Source organism: Theropithecus gelada, chromosome 9 (genome assembly GCF_003255815.1).
Source record: "Theropithecus gelada isolate Dixy chromosome 9, Tgel_1.0, whole genome shotgun sequence".
Taxonomy (NCBI): Eukaryota; Metazoa; Chordata; class Mammalia; order Primates; family Cercopithecidae; genus Theropithecus; species Theropithecus gelada.
The window spans coordinates 121,638,786-121,656,266 of NC_037677.1; the positions used below are offsets into that span (position 1 = coordinate 121,638,786).

General features: G+C 49.2%; 1 protein-coding gene across 6 annotated transcripts in view; it reads right to left on the reverse strand.

Annotated features, from left to right (window-relative positions):
* CTBP2 (C-terminal binding protein 2) overlaps nucleotides 1-17,481 on the reverse strand; it is a 172,012-nt gene that overhangs the window by 129,779 nt on the left and 24,752 nt on the right. For 2 of the 6 annotated variants that reach the window (XM_025395708.1, XM_025395709.1), the window contains exon 2: nucleotides 14,812-14,912. The exons of the other annotated variants lie outside the window; for them this stretch is intronic. The gene's annotated coding sequence lies outside the window, so the exon portion shown is untranslated. The remainder of the gene's footprint in view (nucleotides 1-14,811; nucleotides 14,913-17,481) is intronic. 6 annotated transcript variants of the gene reach the window in all.

A 17,481-nucleotide genomic window follows, 5' to 3' on the forward strand; every position in this document is an offset into this window, starting at 1 on the left:
CTTAAAATCAGCCTGGCTCAAAGGAAAGCCTGGCCCTGAGGTCCCCACAAAGGCACACAGCTCTGAAGGACAAGTAGAAACCACAACCCAACTCAGAAGCACTTGAAGGCGTCCGTCTCTGGTCTTCCATGATTCCACACCGGAAGTGGACAAGGCGGCTGCTGGTGGAGGTGCACACACCCCTGTGAGATGGTCAGGAACCTGCCAGAACGAGCAGACATAGGAGATGGCTCACTCCAGCCAGTGGCCACTACTAACCAGCTGGGGCATCCTGGTGTCAGGCTCTGTTCTTGCTTTCCCCTGATCGGGTGACCAAGAGGGGTTTTTCTGAGCTCCTTTCCACAGTGCACCCCAAGGACACCTGATCTAACAAGGGCCAGACTATGTATTTACTATAGGCCCTACACAGGGCCAGAAGGTGAGCAGACGGGTCTTCAGACATTCAGAGCACACGCCCATACCACAGTGAGAGATGGAACCTCTAAGCTGGCAGGTTTTAATACAAGATCCCTGGACCAAAAGCAGGATGGATACTGGCTGCTCTGAGGGGTCAGCAGGGGTTACACCCCCTCCCACTGCGGGGGAAGGAGTGGGCATCTTTTCTGGAAACTTGAGGTTCCATGGCCCACGCCACTCTACCCCTAGGGAATCCTTAGAGAAATGGTCAAGATGTACCAGACCATGCTGAAAACCAGAGTAGGATAAACTCTTCCTGGTCAGACACTATCCATCTCAACAATTGTGTATTTACTAAAAGTATTTCAAAACACTTCAAAGATATAGGAAAAATACTTATAGGTCAAATGGAAAATAAAATATGACACAAGTATTCAAATTTTATTTATATTTTAAAACATTCTTCAGTGAATCTCATTTTTAGTATATACATATATGCATAAGAGACAGAATAGATCCAAAGTGTTATTCTCCATGCTAAGATTAAAAAGGACTTTTAAAATGTGTAACATAACAATCATGTACTTCAATTTTTTATACTTTCCTGTATTTTTCTGTTTTCTGCAAAGAGCACGCTTTCCTATAATACAGAAACATGTGAGCTGTGAGCTCCTGTCAGGAGGGCTCTGAAGCTGGGGTGCAGAAAGTGGGCTGCTGCCTCAGCTGCTTTGCCTTGCAGGCTTTCGGGCCATACCAGCATTGCACAGTGGCCCCATTTGGGATGTAAGTCCCTGTGTGACTGCTGTGCTACAAAGGTGGGTCTGGAAGAAAGCCAAGTGTCCCTCCACCCTCATGCAAGTTCAATATAGAAAAGGACGTTCTCTTGAGGATTTCAGTGAAGATGTGTTAATTCCAATAGCCAATCAACCTGGGAGAGAATTGGTGGGCTGGACAGACACAGTGGGAATCCCTTGCCTCAGCGAGGATCTGGGACCCCAACCAATGCCGGGAAAGAGGCACAGCCAAAGCCCCGTCAGGGCCCAGGCAAAGGAGACTTCCCAGCGGGCTCCAGCCAAGTCCTTGGCTACAGATTAGACTCCAGCAGGATGAGCAGGAAGTGGCATTTAGAAAGAAATGACGTGAGAACCAAACGGCTCAAAGTCCACAATCCCTGAAAAATTACTTACAAGCGTGACCAGCTTTACATATCAACAGCACTTCTTTTTTCTTTTTTGAGACGGAGTCTCGCCTTGTTGCCCGGGTTGGAGTGCAGTGGTGCAATCTCGGCTCACGGCAACCTCCACCTCCCAGGTTCGAGTGATTCTCTTGCCTCAGCCTCCTGAGTAGCTGGGATTATAGGCACGCACCACCACGCCCAGCTAATTTTTGCATTTTCTGTAGAGACAGGGTTACGCCATGTTGGCCAGGCTGGTCTCAAACTCCTGACCTCAGGTGATCTGCCCGCGTTGGCCTCCCAATGTTCTGGGATTACAGGTGTGAGCCACGGCGCCCGATCAACGAATTTCTTTAGAGACAGGGTCTCACTCTGTCACCCAGGCTGGAGTGCAGTGGCACGATCATAGTTCACTGCAGCCTCTACCTCTCGGGCTCAAGTATTCTTCCAGGCTCAGCCTCCTGTACAGGAATGGGCCACCAAGCCCAGCTAACTGCCCCGCCCATGTCAACACTACTGATCAGTGGACTACATGCGTAATACTGACTGGGAAAGCGAAGTTAGTAAAATTCACGTGGCCAGATATCGGCCCCCTGACCCTGACTCTCTCACATTCCTTCCCCTGACAATGACCTCACCCCAACCCTTTACGTATTGCAAAAGGCATTATATAAATGGGCTGCCTGCTCCGTAACTGCTTTAGATGGGCAGATCCACGAGAGCAGAGACAGAATCTAAGTTTTATCCTGGAAAGCTCAGAGACCAACCGATGGTGAGGAGCACTTGGGTGAGGCTGTGAGTGACCCCAGGAAAGTGTTCCCTGCCTCGGCTTTCTCTTCCTCCCCCAGGAGACCAGGTGTGGTCACCCGTACCTCCCTCATGGCGCCACAATGGGAAGCACAGGCCATACCAAATGCACAGTGCTCAGCGTGGCACCTGGAACACCGGAGGCACCCAAGTATTAGCTGTATCGTTTAACAAATGCTTTACTCACATGGCTTGTTAAATTCGAGAATCCACAGCCCTGGAAAGAAAAAGAGGCCTGAAGGAAACCGGGTTCTATTTAATTTTAAACTAAATTATGAACCCAAACCTCAAGGTTGGGGGAAGTCTCAATTGAAAATGAAGAGTATCCCTGCTGTGGAATGCAGCAGCTGCTAAACCCACCATGTAGAAACTACTCACTTTTCAGACACTGTACTTTAAAAAATCCATTTACAAGGCTATGCATGTCACAGAAAATAGCATGTGAAGAAACTCTGCAAACACAGCCCTGAAGGAAGCACCCAAAGACAGAACTGAATTCCTGGGTCCAAAATATATTCCCTCTAGAAGCAACTCCTTCTATTTTTAAGAATTAATCAATCACAATGCCAGACGAATACAACAGCATCTAGAAACGGGGAAACTAAGGCCTGGGTCCCCCTGACCATCAGCAACAAACTCCTTCCCACTTTCCACCCCATCACGCTGTCACTCAGGCTCAAGAAACACAGAATGGCAGTGAAACCTCCCAAACAGCAGCCTCTTCACATTCAACCAAAGTGAGTTCCGACCACCCAACTGTGATGGTCCTTGATGCAGGTGCCGCAGCCTCTTACTGGGGGAATCCGGGACGGGAGAGAAAAGCCAAACTCCAGAGCAGCCTGCGGCCCACCCTAACCCAGGCCTGTGAACCAAGTGACCTTCCAGTCCTGGCTCCCCAAAGAGCAAACGGCACTTGCCTACCAGCAGCAGCAGGGCTAGCTTTACAGTCTTGATTCAGGAAACAAATAACTGCAGAGCCCCTAAAGGACATATATATATAATCTATTGATTTATGTGCATCAAGTCACTAACACCGGGAATCCTGAACTAACGTGCACACAGACGTAATTACTCAGTTGCATGTCTGCAGTTTGGAAAGGATGGACAACCTTTTAACATGGATGTTCATGAGGGCAGCAATTCACAAATGCTGTTCTCACATGATGAACATATAAATACACACAAGTATGTACGTTAAAATGCAGTGCAAGTGTGCTTTCTGAATGAACAACTCAACATTTTCACTGTGAAATTAGATTCTCGGGACTTGTAGTTTTACAGTTTTCACGGAAGCATGCCAAAGCCACACAGGTGCAACAGGCCTTCCTCCTAGAGAAACCACGCCAGCACAGCCCGCACTCGCCTGGTGCACCGGGCCCGCACCACACGTATTATTATTCTCGGAGCATGAGCGCCAAGAAAGAAAACCGAGACTCAAAAGCCCTTTATCCCAAGTGTTGTTTCTTCACGTTTCAGTCAATGCACACTGTGCGAAAACATGCAACACAGACGAACAAAATGAACAAAACTTCCAAGAGAAGGGGGCTCTTCTGCTCTTTCCAAAATCAGCCAAAGCAACCGGTACAAAAGTCACTCCCAATACAACCCTACGGACGTCTGCTGAGATGGGGCGAGGTAAGTGGGGGCTGTGGACATGACCAGCTCTACCTGTCACCAAGCAAGCAAGGGTCCTGTCACTCTCGGGTTTCCACGATGGATTTCCTCCTCCGCAGTGTTCTGGTCAAAGGCTGGGTCAAAAATCTTCCAGTCAGTACACAGAAACCAACCAGCCATACATGCAACAACTCGAATGAATCTCAAAGGGAATTAAGTCAAGTGAAAAATCCCAGTCCCCAAAGGCTGCAATGCTGTAGGGTTCCATTTATATAACATTCTTACATGACACTGGAGAGATGGTGAAGGGATTAGTGGTTGCCAGGCTTAAAGACCAGGAAGTAGGTAGGACACAGCAACTCCAGAACTTTCTTTGAGCAAACTGGGTCCTAGAAGCTGGTCAGCTGTGTCTATTCATGTGTGTCGACCATGTGCTTCAGCTGGGGACTGTCCTGGCCACCTGAAGTGGATGTGACTATAAAAGGGAAAAGGGGGGATTCTTGGGCTGGTACAAAGAGACCTACCCATGCTAAAATTGCACAGAACTAAATACACAGCCAAACGAGTACATGTTACACATGAATAGTATCCATGGATTCTATCCATGTCAGTTTCTCCGCTGTGTTGCTATTACCAGAACTCTGCACAATGTTACTACTGGAGAGCACCAGGGAAAGGGTTTAAGGGATCTCCTGTATTACCTTCTCCTACCCTGTGAATTCATTCTGTATGTGAATCTGCAATTGCTTCAAAATAAGTTTAATTTTTAAAATAACAAACAGATTTGTCATTTTTTGGTTTGTGTGGTTTAGCTCACGCTGGCCACTAAGTAGGGCAATTCCTTTCTTTAGGGGATCAGCGCTTACAAGGAGGGGCCATGAGGAGCTGGCCCTGTTGACACTGCTTACGCACTCAACTGGGATTCGAGTCCTCCGGCTCCCCAGGGGCCCCGGGATGCATCCTGTCTCTCGAGAAGCCAGAGCTCACAATTCCTGAACCCTGACCTTCTCCCACTGGAGCTGGCAGAGACGCTCATGCTACGTCAATTCTTTCCTGGGAGCGGGCATGACTGACTCATTGTTCTCGCCCAGGTGCTGCCAGCTGCCCAGGCCTCCCAGGGCCACACCCAACAGAGGGCGCGTTCCCTGACAGAGCAGCCCTGGAGAGGGCAGACCAGAAGAGAAAACCAGCCCCCGGGGCGGCTCTGTGCTGGGCAAGTGCCACTCTGGTGGGTAATAACTTCAGGACTCCCTGACCCAGTCTGGCTAAATCAAAACTACAGAGCAGGCTGGAACAGGCCAAGACTGTCCCCAGCTGACACACACAGTTGTACGCTGGGCTGGCTGGCTTCCAACACCCAGCTTGCTCAAAGAAAGTTCTAGAGCTGGAGTGTGCTAGCAGATCGCCAGGGTCAGGGGAGACCCAGAGCTACGCCCCTGCTTCTCGAGCCTGGGGACCCTGCTGGTGCCCTCAAACGCCACACCAGCCTTTTGTATCACCCGAAAGGTCTTTGTGGCACTCTGTGTCTTTTCCTGGGCCTCCCCTGCTGCCTCCCTTTTAAGGAGACCTGGCATACTAGATACTAGCACTCCCGGTAACTCCCTGCTGATTCAAAGAATCCAAAAGAAGAAAATTGCAGGAGCGTCTTTGCCGTTTCCGCCTTTATTATCTTCAGGGTTACACTTTTTTCAATTCATTTGACAGTTTATCTTTACTATCTCTCAGCAACAATAATAAAAGTACCTCCCTCTCCCAAAATGTGCCACTAGGTACATGTGCATACATAAAAAATATATAGATTCTAATAATACTATTTTTTGAAATTCTATAAACCCTTAAATAGCCATTTACTCAAAAAGCTGAACCACTTTCAAATCATCAACATTGCTTAGCTTTAAAGCTGCTTAAAACACACACAAGCCAGTGACTCTTCCACACAAACAGAAATTATATTCTACATAAATTAAATATATAATTTGATTAAACATATTTATGTCTTTGTGATGACATTTAAAATAGAAGTAATCATTTTCTTTTTTAAAACAAAAACTCTTTCAATTATAATTCAAAGCTGTCAAACCAATCTTCTGCTACAGATCTTTTAAATGTCACATACCTTCAAAAGGGGATGGCAGTTTCCTTTTAAATATGCAATTCCAAACAGTGCCTTCTGAATCAAGAATGTATTAAAATACACCACTGGCATTTATCTCGATGAAGTGTAGCCTCTGCCCCTCCCTCCGGGTAGGTATGTACAGACGCACGGCACTCCGATGTGTTTCTCCCCAGTGTAACGGGGGAGCGGCTGGTGCCACTGCCACTGACTGCAGCCACAGGGCTCAACACCAAGTCACACTCCTACCACCTTAAGGGGACAGAGGTATCCTCTCACAGTTCTTCCAGTTTTCTTCCCAGATGGCTTGCTGAACTCTGTGTAACCCAATTTTGGCGTAGCATCAACAGCCCAATTGTAAGACAGTGTTAATCAGATGCAAAGAAAACTCCAAACTCATTCTCATAAGTCAATGACCTACATATTCAATGGCTTATTTGCCATCCGAGTAGCAAACACCATGCTATATTTAAACACAGAGCATAGATATATCTTTCTTCTAAAATGCTTTGAGAGACAGATAAGCCTCATACTTCAGCCTCTTCTCAACTTAAGGAAAGCAAACCTTGTCAATATCCAGTGTTTGGGAATCTCTGAAGGCAAAAGTCTGGTCTATTCTGCCATTGTCTTGGTAAGGAGGTACTAAGCATCATTTTCATAAAAAGCAAACATCCCCCCTGGAACTTAAGTCAATTGAAGCTTGCCTTCTTAGCACCTGACAAATAGTGCTCAGATAATGGCTCCGAGTGGGTTAAGCATGGGTCACACACGTCGCATACCCACTGTCCAAAAACCAGTCAACAGTGATAGAGTGAATGGGGTCACTCAGTGTCCAAAAACCAGTCAACAGAGTGATCAGAGTGATGGGGACGCGAGTGCTTCCTAACTGCTGTACCTCATAGCAGAGATGACATCCAGCAGAGACGACAGCAAAAGCAGCAGAAAGTTCTTGAGATCTGTGCTAAGAAAGGGAGCCACAGCTCAGGCTGTCCCTCTGCCAGTCTCTTGGTATTTCCCTCAAATCGGAAGAAGTGTAAACAAGTCAGTCCCGATCCCCAACCAACGAGGGTGATCCTAAGAACAGCTGAAGTGTCAGGGCTGAGCATTCGAGAAACCAAACAGATGACATGCCTAACCCAGTCTCAAGCCAAAGCCAATGCCTTCCACCTAAAAGGCAGGAGTGGACTGAGGTCGCGGGAGGGTAAGGAGGAGCCAGGGCTCAGGCCTGTACCGCTAGACCGCAGTGCAGCGGTGGCCTGGGAGAGGCCTGCCGGACACACCTCGCAAAGGGCCAGCTCAGCCGCTGGTGCTTTTCTGCCTTGTCCAACTATGTGACCTCAGGCAAGTCACTGAGCCTCTCAGAAGCTCACTTCGCAGGGTGGAGAGGAATGCTACCTAGCAAGACACTGTGATTCTCGGTCACTTAAGTTCTAATTGCACTTAAAAACAGGCAGTCATGAAACTTACCAACCAAAGCCAAACTCAAAAGTCACTGGGACTTAAAAGACATCAAGAGGGTGGGGGTGAAAAAAACAAGAGTTAAGGGGCTTCTCTCTTTGGGTTCAGGTTAAAATTCTCTTCCTTGGGTGGTGAACTCCGCTCCTAGGGTATGGATAGGAAGCGCCAGAAAATGCCATCCATGAGGCCAGGCCCCACACACTGACATGTGGTACAGCTGAGGATGGAGACGGCAAAGGCAGAAAGCCACAGATGGACCAAAATACACGGCAGGGCCAGGCCCAATCAGGAAACCCACGTACTTGTTCCTTCCCTGTGAGGGCAGACGTGCTTGCACCTCCCAGCCTCCGCCCTGGAGAAGCTACTGTCTGCTCCCCTAGGTGCTGACATTCCTTGTTTGATCCTTGCCATCAAGCTTTTATTCCGATCACCACCCCCCACCATAGAGACACACATATACACATCTATAGCTATTTCCACATTTACACACCACTTTCACACACATCCAAAAGAGCTTGTGCGCACTTCTGATGGCCAAAGCCAACAGCCCATTCTCAGCTGCCATCTGTCTTGCCTGCTGCACCACACACGTGCATACACACACTCTCTCTCTCTCTCTACTCTACTTTGTCCATCCCAATACTGCATCAACTACGAACAAGCCAGGTACTATTAAGTAAGGAAGGCTGGAAATTAAATGAGACATAATCTTGTCCTCAAAGAATTCAAACAAGAAACAGCAGAGTGTTGTTACATGAAGTAGGCACGGACGAAGGAGGGACGGCAACTCTGCCTCAGCCCTATTCACGTGCTCTCAAATCAAAGGCACTCCAGAGGCTCCTCACCACCTGCCTTCTAGATACTTCCGTCCAACTGCATGTTCCTTCAACCCCTCCAACTTAGTTCACCTGCAACCACTGTCATCACTGCCTCACCCCCTGTAGTCCCCGTCAACAACTCAAACAAACGCAATCCTGCCCTGATCTCATGTCTGTGTCACTGGAACCAACAGGCCTGCCTCAACCACTGTCCACCTGCACATCTGAGAGGCCGGCAGGTCACCAGGGCTAGTCCTGCACGTCAGTTCCTGGGAAGAAAGCAGAATGTCAATCGTATTCTCTCAAATGCCTATCAAAAGCCCAGCTGAGATCAATAATTTTTTGGGAGAATAGATCTGTATCAACTGGCTCAGTGTTTGGTGAGGTATTGTAAATGCTATCCTAAATCAAACGGTATCCCTAGAAGGACCCACATGGAATGGCCTCCTCTAAATGTCCCTCCAGTCTGTACTTCTGACTCTTTCCAGCAATCTCAAGCACAAGAAGCAGTTGTGGGAACCCAGGCCTGGCATTTGTTGGCAGACCATGGTTGGTGGCAGGGCGCTTTACAGCCGTCACTATGCCCGACACGCAGCTCCCTGTAGCAAGGCGTTTCCTTCAAGGACACACGTCGCCCTTCCCTAAACTCAGACAGAGCTGCCCAACTTAAGATATCTGTTATAGCAACTGTCCTGAAATTTTTGGTTGCTGTATTTGCATTTTAAAATCAATTTTGGCTCTCCCCAATTCTCAACCCCTATTACGGCATCTACTTTTTGAGTCCTCAAAGAACTTTCTTGAAAGTGGTAGCATATAAATACATAAAATGGAATCCACTTAAAAGGACATTCTAGTAACTTAAAGGACATTCTAGTAACCCTAGAAAACATGCTTCTAAAAGTAATGACCCCAGAGACTTGCAAAAGCTGGCTGCAGCTTCCCGAGGCCAATGAGGCTAGCACACCCAGATGCCGGGTTCTTGGGTGGCCCAGCTCATGGTGAGGCTGCTCTGGGAGCAGCTGTTTAGAACACCTACTTAGCCAAGTGTCCGTCCTCACACGGAAGCAAACTAGGACAGCATGTGCTACCACATGACCATCAGTAGGCTCCAAAAATCCACTTCTGTCAGTCATGAATGCAAAAACAGTAGGCACAGATGTCAGAAAGAACCAGGAACACACCAGGTACCAAAGGCCACGACCTTCATTCTTGACTTACTAGCCTGGAGCTTCATCAGAGAGCACGGTATTTTGGGGACAAGAAGACCAGTGGGAAGGGAGAGACACTGGGAGGTGTGGGGAAGGAATGAAGGAACGAGAATTGTTCAGAATAGCCAGGAAAAGCCAAGAGAAACAGGCCCCACCCTAATATAGAGGGCACAGCCACATCTTCCAGAGCATGTGAACTCCACAGCCCACGCCCAGCAGAGTCAACAGTGCAGACCCCTGCCCCCATCTTGCTAGTGGGGAGGTAGGGGTCAAGGGAGAGGAGGGGGCCCTACCCACTCACCCTCCCACCCCACTCCACCACCCAAGCAGAAAGCCAACATTCTGTAGGGTGGTTTAAAAAATAGCTGACTTCCATACATGATTGGTGGAAGCACAAAATGTTATAACCACTTTGTAAGACTAAACATACACCTACTCCATGACCCAGCAATTCCATTTCTAGGAACTTACCCAAGAGAAATGAAATCATATGTCCACAAAAAGACATGCATGAGAATGGTTCATAGCCACTTGCTCAGAATAGTGAAAAGCTGGAAACAGCCCAAGTGTCCATCAATGGGTGAGCGGGTAAAGAAACTCTGGTCAAGTCATTCAATGGAATACTACTCAGAAGTAAAAAGGAACGAGGGGATAATCTGGCCCAACGTGTCTTAAAAATCTCAAATATATCACGTGTGTGGCATGAAAAAAGCTTCATGCAAAAAGGTACATGTGTCACAATATACATACATATTGCATGTATACATGTATATGCTGTGTATAATGTACATATATGTATTATATAGTAGTACATGAAATTCTAGAACAAGCAGAACTACTTCTGTTGAAGGAAAAGAAACCCAAACAGTGGTGGCCTGAGATGATCAGGGAGGTGAGGGTGGGGAAAGCCTGGGAGGGCCCCAAGGGGACTTTCTGGAGTGACGGTATGCTCTTGGGAGGGCTTTGGGGGTACACAGGTATGTGCATGTGTTAGAACTAACCAAACGGCACACTTAAGGTCATGCATTTCATTTGACCTCATTCCCCTTCCCAGCCCCTTCCCCACCAATCCCCACTTCCCTCCCAACACTTCCCCTAAGTTTTACCTCAAAGAAAAACTAAACAGAAAGAACCACAAACAAGCTGACCTCAGGTCATGAGATCCGTGCTCCAGGTGAAGATCTGAAATTCAGCCAAGAAATGTGGCCCAACAGAAGATGACTGGGGCTGGGGGCACAGGGTGTCCCGCTGAACCCGGGGGTGGTGTGCACATTCATCGTAGGTGATCAGGCCCGCCTGTCTGGTTTTCCCAACAAGAGGCTGAAAACAATACCAAGACGACCTTCCAAAGGAGACTCCAAAACCTCAGCTGGGAACCTTCTACTCAGAACGATTCATAGGAGGCCTGTCTCTGGAAGGAGGAGCACAGAAACACCTGCAAGGACCAAGGCCCTGGAGGCACAGGGAGAATAACTACTCCAAGTCCAAGTCTGCAAACAGCACACGACAGAGCAGCAACCTCTGCCTGTGAGTTCAAGGAGGCCCAGGACACGGTCAGGGTTGTTTGTGCTGATGCAGGCTGATGAAACAGGAGGACCCTGTACCGAAAAGGACCACCCCCTCCCCACAGGAAAACCCCAGGACAATGACATGTGCCACATGCTGGTTGTACAGGGCTTGGAAGCAGGGCAAAGAACCCCCAAGTATAGCCCACGGGATTTATTTTTTTTCTTTTGAGGCAGAGTTTCGCTTTTGTTGCCCAGGCTGGAGTATAATGGCATGATCTCAGCTCACTGCAACCTCCAACTCCCAGGTTCAAGCGATTCTCCTGTCTCAGCCTCCCGAGTAGCTGGGATTACAGGTGCACACCACCAAGCCCGGCTAATTTTTGTATTTTCAGTAGAGACAGGGTTTCATCATATCAGGTCAGGCTGGTCTCGAACTCCTGACCTCAGGTGATTCACCCACCTCTGCCACCCAAAGTGCTGAGATTACAGGTGTGAGCCACCATGCCTGGCCAGCCCACAGGATTTCTAGCCTTCCCTCGCTGAGCCTCTTCGGAGGCAAGGCAGCCCTTGGCCACGGTTCCCCAAGAGCAAAATGATTACCACAGGTCCACTTGGAACACGCTGCTAAATGCCACACGACTTGAACGCAGCTGCTGTTAAATGCTGTGTCCTATAAAAGTGGGACTTCTCAATCTGAAGTTGCGTTCCCAGCTCAAGTCACACGTGGGCTGCACTTACAAGCCTCTCAAGAGGCCCAAGAGGCTTTTAAAGTATTAAGTATAGAAAATACATGCAACTTCCCAGTTAAAATACAGTGCGTGGACACTCGAAAAGGTCAATGCAGCCTCCACTCCATTTTCATTACTGATGCTTCACCCAGATGGTGGGGAAGGCACAATAAAAGCATATTTAGAAACCGACTGTACTGTCAGACAAGAGCAGCAGAACTCTAACTCCCAGGTTGCCTTGATCTGAACAGGTTCTAGAAACTGCCAAGCATCGCCCCTCATTTTAGAGGGAGGCACACTGCAACCCAAAGAGGGGAGAGAGCTTGCCGTCCAAGCTGGAGAAAATTCCTGGGCATCGCCTATGACCCACTGTATCTTAAATACAATGTGTGTTAGCTCAGGTCTTCCAAAAACCGAAGCCAAGACACGATCAGCTCTGGAAGAGACTTCTTGGGGAGGCAGACAGGCGGGGAGGCAGAGGGATACGCAAGTCTGACAGCAGATGCAGATGAGATGGCAGGGAAGGCAGGAGGCTGGGGAGGAGGAGCCTTCACCTGCTGTCCCGGCTGGGAACAGCCCGCAGAGCGCAGGCTGTCTGGGAACGCCGTGCTGGATTTCCACCATGGGATTCAGAACACAGCAGCTGGGACCACCAGTCACTCACATTCCCAGAAGCAGAAGATCAGGAGCGTCTTCATGGCTGCCACACCATGCCAGGTCATTGCTGCAATTTTACAGCCCGACTTGCTTCTAAACTTCTCCAGCGTTTGAAAATCAGGCTTTAAGGGTACCTAGCGGAACCCAAAGTGTTTAGTGGATGTCATTCAGGTAGGTGGGAGGCCCCCAAACAAGGGCAAAAGGGAGGGGCAGAATCTACAGGACTCAGTGAATAAATGGGCAAGAATGAGTGAAGTCAAGCCATGAGGTTCATTTAGGCTGGTGAATGGGAGATGGCGCTGCCTTCTATCTAACCCAAGCGGAGTGTGGGACAGGGAGAGGGGCAGCGGCAGGTTGGGACTACCCAACCCACTGTACTACTTATGTTCACATTGTCTGCTTTAACCAACAAGCCTAAAATTGTGTATCAGCTCAACACATTAGAATTTGATTTCTAAATCACAAGAACATCAGGCTCATGTTCCTAATGGGCAACTCTGCTCCACAGAGTGATTCAGGCGCCCAGAATCCTCCCCCAGCACCTAGGCATTCTCTGCTGGATTTTCCACATCCAGCTGACAGTCAACAGAAGAAAAACTGGCCAAGGCACACTTGCTTCTTAATTATTGCTGCTGGGAAGTGATACACACTGCCACCCACATTCCACGTGGGAATTATCATGGGGCCTCCGACAGATGCTTGGGGTGGTGGCTGGGCAGCCACTCCAGCAGCAAGTCCCCATGAGTGGATGGGAAGCAGGGCCCTTTGGTGGACACCTGGTGGTCTCCGCCATACTAACCTTCTGTCTCAGTCCTAGGTCAGGCTTATTTTGGAAGCATTATAGCACTCTGGGTCTCTGAACACAAGAACCCTGGATGATCTGACCACTGAATCAAATCAGAAAAGAGAGGCCAACAACTCTAGAAATGCAACTAGTAAATCCTCTGGTGACAAGTGGAATGTCGCTGACCAATTCAAAAGTCCAGCAACTGCCCTTTTGTTGGAAAATGCCAAACTCTAAAACTTTTGCAAAAACTGGTTCATGTTCTTCAAGTCTAAGATATCATCAAATCTTAGACCAGCATCATTTTATAAACCACTAAGGGAGAAAAAAAAAAAAAAAAAATGCCGTCAAATAAACTATGGCTTGTAATCAATTTTATGACACAATTTGAGTCCAGAGATGTGAAAGTGCTGAAAAACCAATACAATGTCTTCAATGAAGTCTTCCAATAGCCCTGTCAGAAACATGGGAATGGCCATTTCACAGATGAAGGCCTGGGGTCCCCAGAGTTGGGGGACTTGGCAGCAGTCAAACAGCTGGCGAGGGGCGGAGTTGGAGGAGGGGGATTTCCAACCGCCTCAGACTCAGCACCTGGTAGAGTCCTAATCCTTACAGCTGTCTCCCAGCACACCCCCAAACTCTCAAAGCCCAAGCCAAGCACCAGTATTCGCACATTCATATTGACTCTGAATCAAATGGCAAATCAAGCACCTTGGGTATATAATACTTATAAACTTATTTGAATTAAAAAAACTCCACTAAAATATGGGTTTTCATCTGCACAGCACTTTACCAACAAATTCCACGATATTCAAGTGAGAACAGATGATGTACTGAAATACCAACAAGAATCCGATTTGGTAAACAGCGGAGTGCTATTTTCACATCATCCTAATGAATTTAGTTTCAATAAACACAAATCAAGCAAACACTCTGAAAATTTTAACAGTATGGCAAAATGACGCTTAGAATGACAGCCCCAGAAGACGAAGTCTGTTTTGACAAGTGCCACCACAAGGAGAGAAGAATCAAAATGGATGACTGGGTTTACAGGGTCTGCCTGTGGCCCACATACCTGAACTTGGCCCTGCACCTGCTTGCTAAAGCTCCTTGACTATGGGGGAAGCAGCCAGGAGAAAGTTTCAGATCCCTCAATCCTGCTCAAGCTGCCAGGCACATTCTAAGGGCAGGTATCTGGTGCATGGAAATCCACATACAGCAGGTCGGTGAGGTGAGCACCCACAGAGGACCACACAGATGCAAACTCTTGCCCATAGCCTCCGTCTCAGTATGACCTTCAGCATCAAGCACCGATTGCTGGGAAGTATCCAGAGATGGGAGAGGACAGGTCAAGGCAGATCCAGCCTCCTCCTCAGACCTGCTCACCTGCCTACCCATCCCCCAAGATGTGTCTCAATCCCATTGTGCCCTGAAAGTAGTGCCCAAGTTAAAATCTCAGCAGAGAGTTTCACAAAGTAGCAGTAAAGCCAAGCGTGCAACGATCAGGCCAGAAACTCAAAACCAGGGGACAGGGAAACAGGCTCACACGCTGGTGGGGTACTCTGCAGCCGGGAGGAGCGCAGGCAGGGCCACCTCTTCCGAGGGTGTCTGAGCAGTCCTTCAATCTGAATCCTTTGTTTTCTCCATCTGAAAACAGAGGCTTATTGTTTGGAGGGTGTAATTAGAACGCATTTGAACACAACTGTAAACTCGAAATCGCTTTAAAGAGGCTAGTCTGGTCTTTTGAAATGATTGTTTTTGCCTTGGAAATAATAAGCCAACATGAACAAATCTAATCAAAGTTGTATTTACAAAGACTCTCAAAGCCTAATAACTTCCCTAAAGCAGAAGTACATATCCCATCTCTCCTCCGCACTGTGGGCTCTTCAGGGACAGGGAAGCGCCTCATTCCTGTTCAGCCGACCATGTGGGAAACTACAACTGACTTCTGAATGGCAGGCACTTCCTAACCATGGCTCCAAGATTGGAGCAGCTTCTTTTTGCATGGGTGATAAAACGTGGTTCCAAAAAGGAAATGCACGTAAAACTTAGCAGGCAGGATATTAGGCAAGAAACAAACTACAGATCAGATTTGAAAAGGACGCGTTCAGAAGAAACAACAAATGGCAACATTCCGAAGTCCTGTCCTGGAGCACTACTCGCCGCATGCTGTTGTGAAAATGCAAATATTGAGCAGTCCCAATGACCAGATTTAACAAACCCATCACCAACAGCCAACATGACCAACATCAAGTAATTCTGTTATCATTCCCAACTCCGAGGCGGAGAGACTGAGGCTTAAAGGGTCTCATGCCAGAGTCCACAGCAGTAAGAGCAGATTCAAATCTAAGCCAACTCAAGTGCACCCAGCGGAAGCCCCCCGTGCCCTGCTCAGCAGAGACGACAGGGCAGGAGGAAGGGGGGAGAAAGGGAGGTCCATGCCTCTGTAGGGACCGCCTGGCGGGGAATTCAGGTCCCTCTGCTTCCTGGCCCCCTGCTTCCACCAGGGGAGTTCACAGCAAATTCTTGTTCTGATCCCCAGGTAGGGACCATCATCCTACCGCTCCCAGCAACTGCTGGTGACTCCTCTGAGCAAAGAGCACTCTGGCAGGCAGGACCAACGGAAGCCCACAAAGGCTGGAGAACCAGGCTGGCAAGCCTCTCCTTTTCTGCTGCCCCACCACAGCAACCCCAGACACGTGGCGCAGGAGGACGAAGAGAACCTGACCAATGAAGGAAGTTGAAGCGCCCAGCACCCTGGGCCACCTCTGCGGGTCCTCAGGGAAAGGAGCCAACAGGACAGATGCATGTGGCCAGGCCTCCTCCCATCTTCCCCCAGCCTTTCCCCTTGTTCCCTCCCAACCTGGAGAGGGAGTCAGGCACAGCCCTCCCCGCTCCACCTACCCTGCTGCTTAGCTCCTCATGCCCCCCGCCCCCGGTCTACTGAACCCTCAGTAATACTAAAACCCACGTTAATACTAGAACCCACATTCAGCCCAACAGCCAGCCCCCGGGGACCTTAGCCGACGTTCAGAGAACCTCAAACCTTCCCATCACAGGCAGCGGCGAGGCTACATTGTGCATGGATGCCTTGGTGCGTCCCCACACTCACTGCACCCAGCTAGAGGGGAGCCCCTTCTTGACCCAGGTATCACCGTTATGTTTACTTCCTCCTGCACCCCGGGAGGAAACCAAGGCCCCAGTCTCTCCCTGACTCTGCCTTCTACAAAAGCCCAACCACCAGGAGGGAAGCCAATTCCTAGGAATGCCTCCAGGTGGCCTTTGTTCCTTGCAGCACCCACTCCACGTCCTGCTCTCCCTACTGTCCACAAGGCAGCCTCCCACCTTTGTAGGCCAAGGATTCCCATCTGAGGGCTCTGAAAAAAATGTAAGGTCCCAGAATCCTTTGAGACACTGAAAAGCGGATCCTTTTTCTACAGAAATGCATATATGATCCTCCCCATCGCCTCGTGGGGTTTCTGGGCTGATCCCCCACCCAGGCAGAAAGCCTTGAGAGGTCCATGGTCTGAGTCAAGCCCTCCAGCTTTGTCTCCTAGGCAACAGCTGCTTTCTCCTTCCAGCTACACACGGACCAAGGCAGGAAGATCCCAGCCTCCCTTCATTTCTGGCATCCCAGCAGCTAGCCCTCCTCTCCATCCCCACACGCACAGGCACCTCGCCCTACAGGGCTCATTCCACTGCATTCTTTTGAGGAAGTGAAACAGGCCTGAAAGATGACCCTCACCTGCTGATGGGACGCCAGGCCACGCTGGGTTCACACTTCTCGGTGTGTGGTCCTGGGTGCCCCGGTGCTGCTCTCCTGCCTGGCCCCACAGCAGGGGCGTACCCGTCGGTCAGGTGTGCATTTAAGGAGTTGGCCTCCCAGGGCAGCCTCCTGCCCTCCGCCGCTGCTCCCAGTCTGTGGGACAGGGAAGTAAGGACTTACCTGTTTCTCCAGCCCATCCCTTCCGGCCCACGAGCACAACAGGACAAGTGGCCCCAGCTGAGGGGTGCTGGCTGGGCAGTGGTTGTTCATTAGAGTCACCTGGGAACTTTTTAGCATCAAGGCAGATGCCACTGTGGCCCACACACTCAGAACCTGAGGGGAGGATTAAGCTGGGATCTGTTTTCAAAGCTCTCCAGGTGATTCTCAGATTCAGATAAGGATGAGAATGAAGGGGCTGGCGGGACCCAGGCAGGGGGTGGCCTCCTAAGG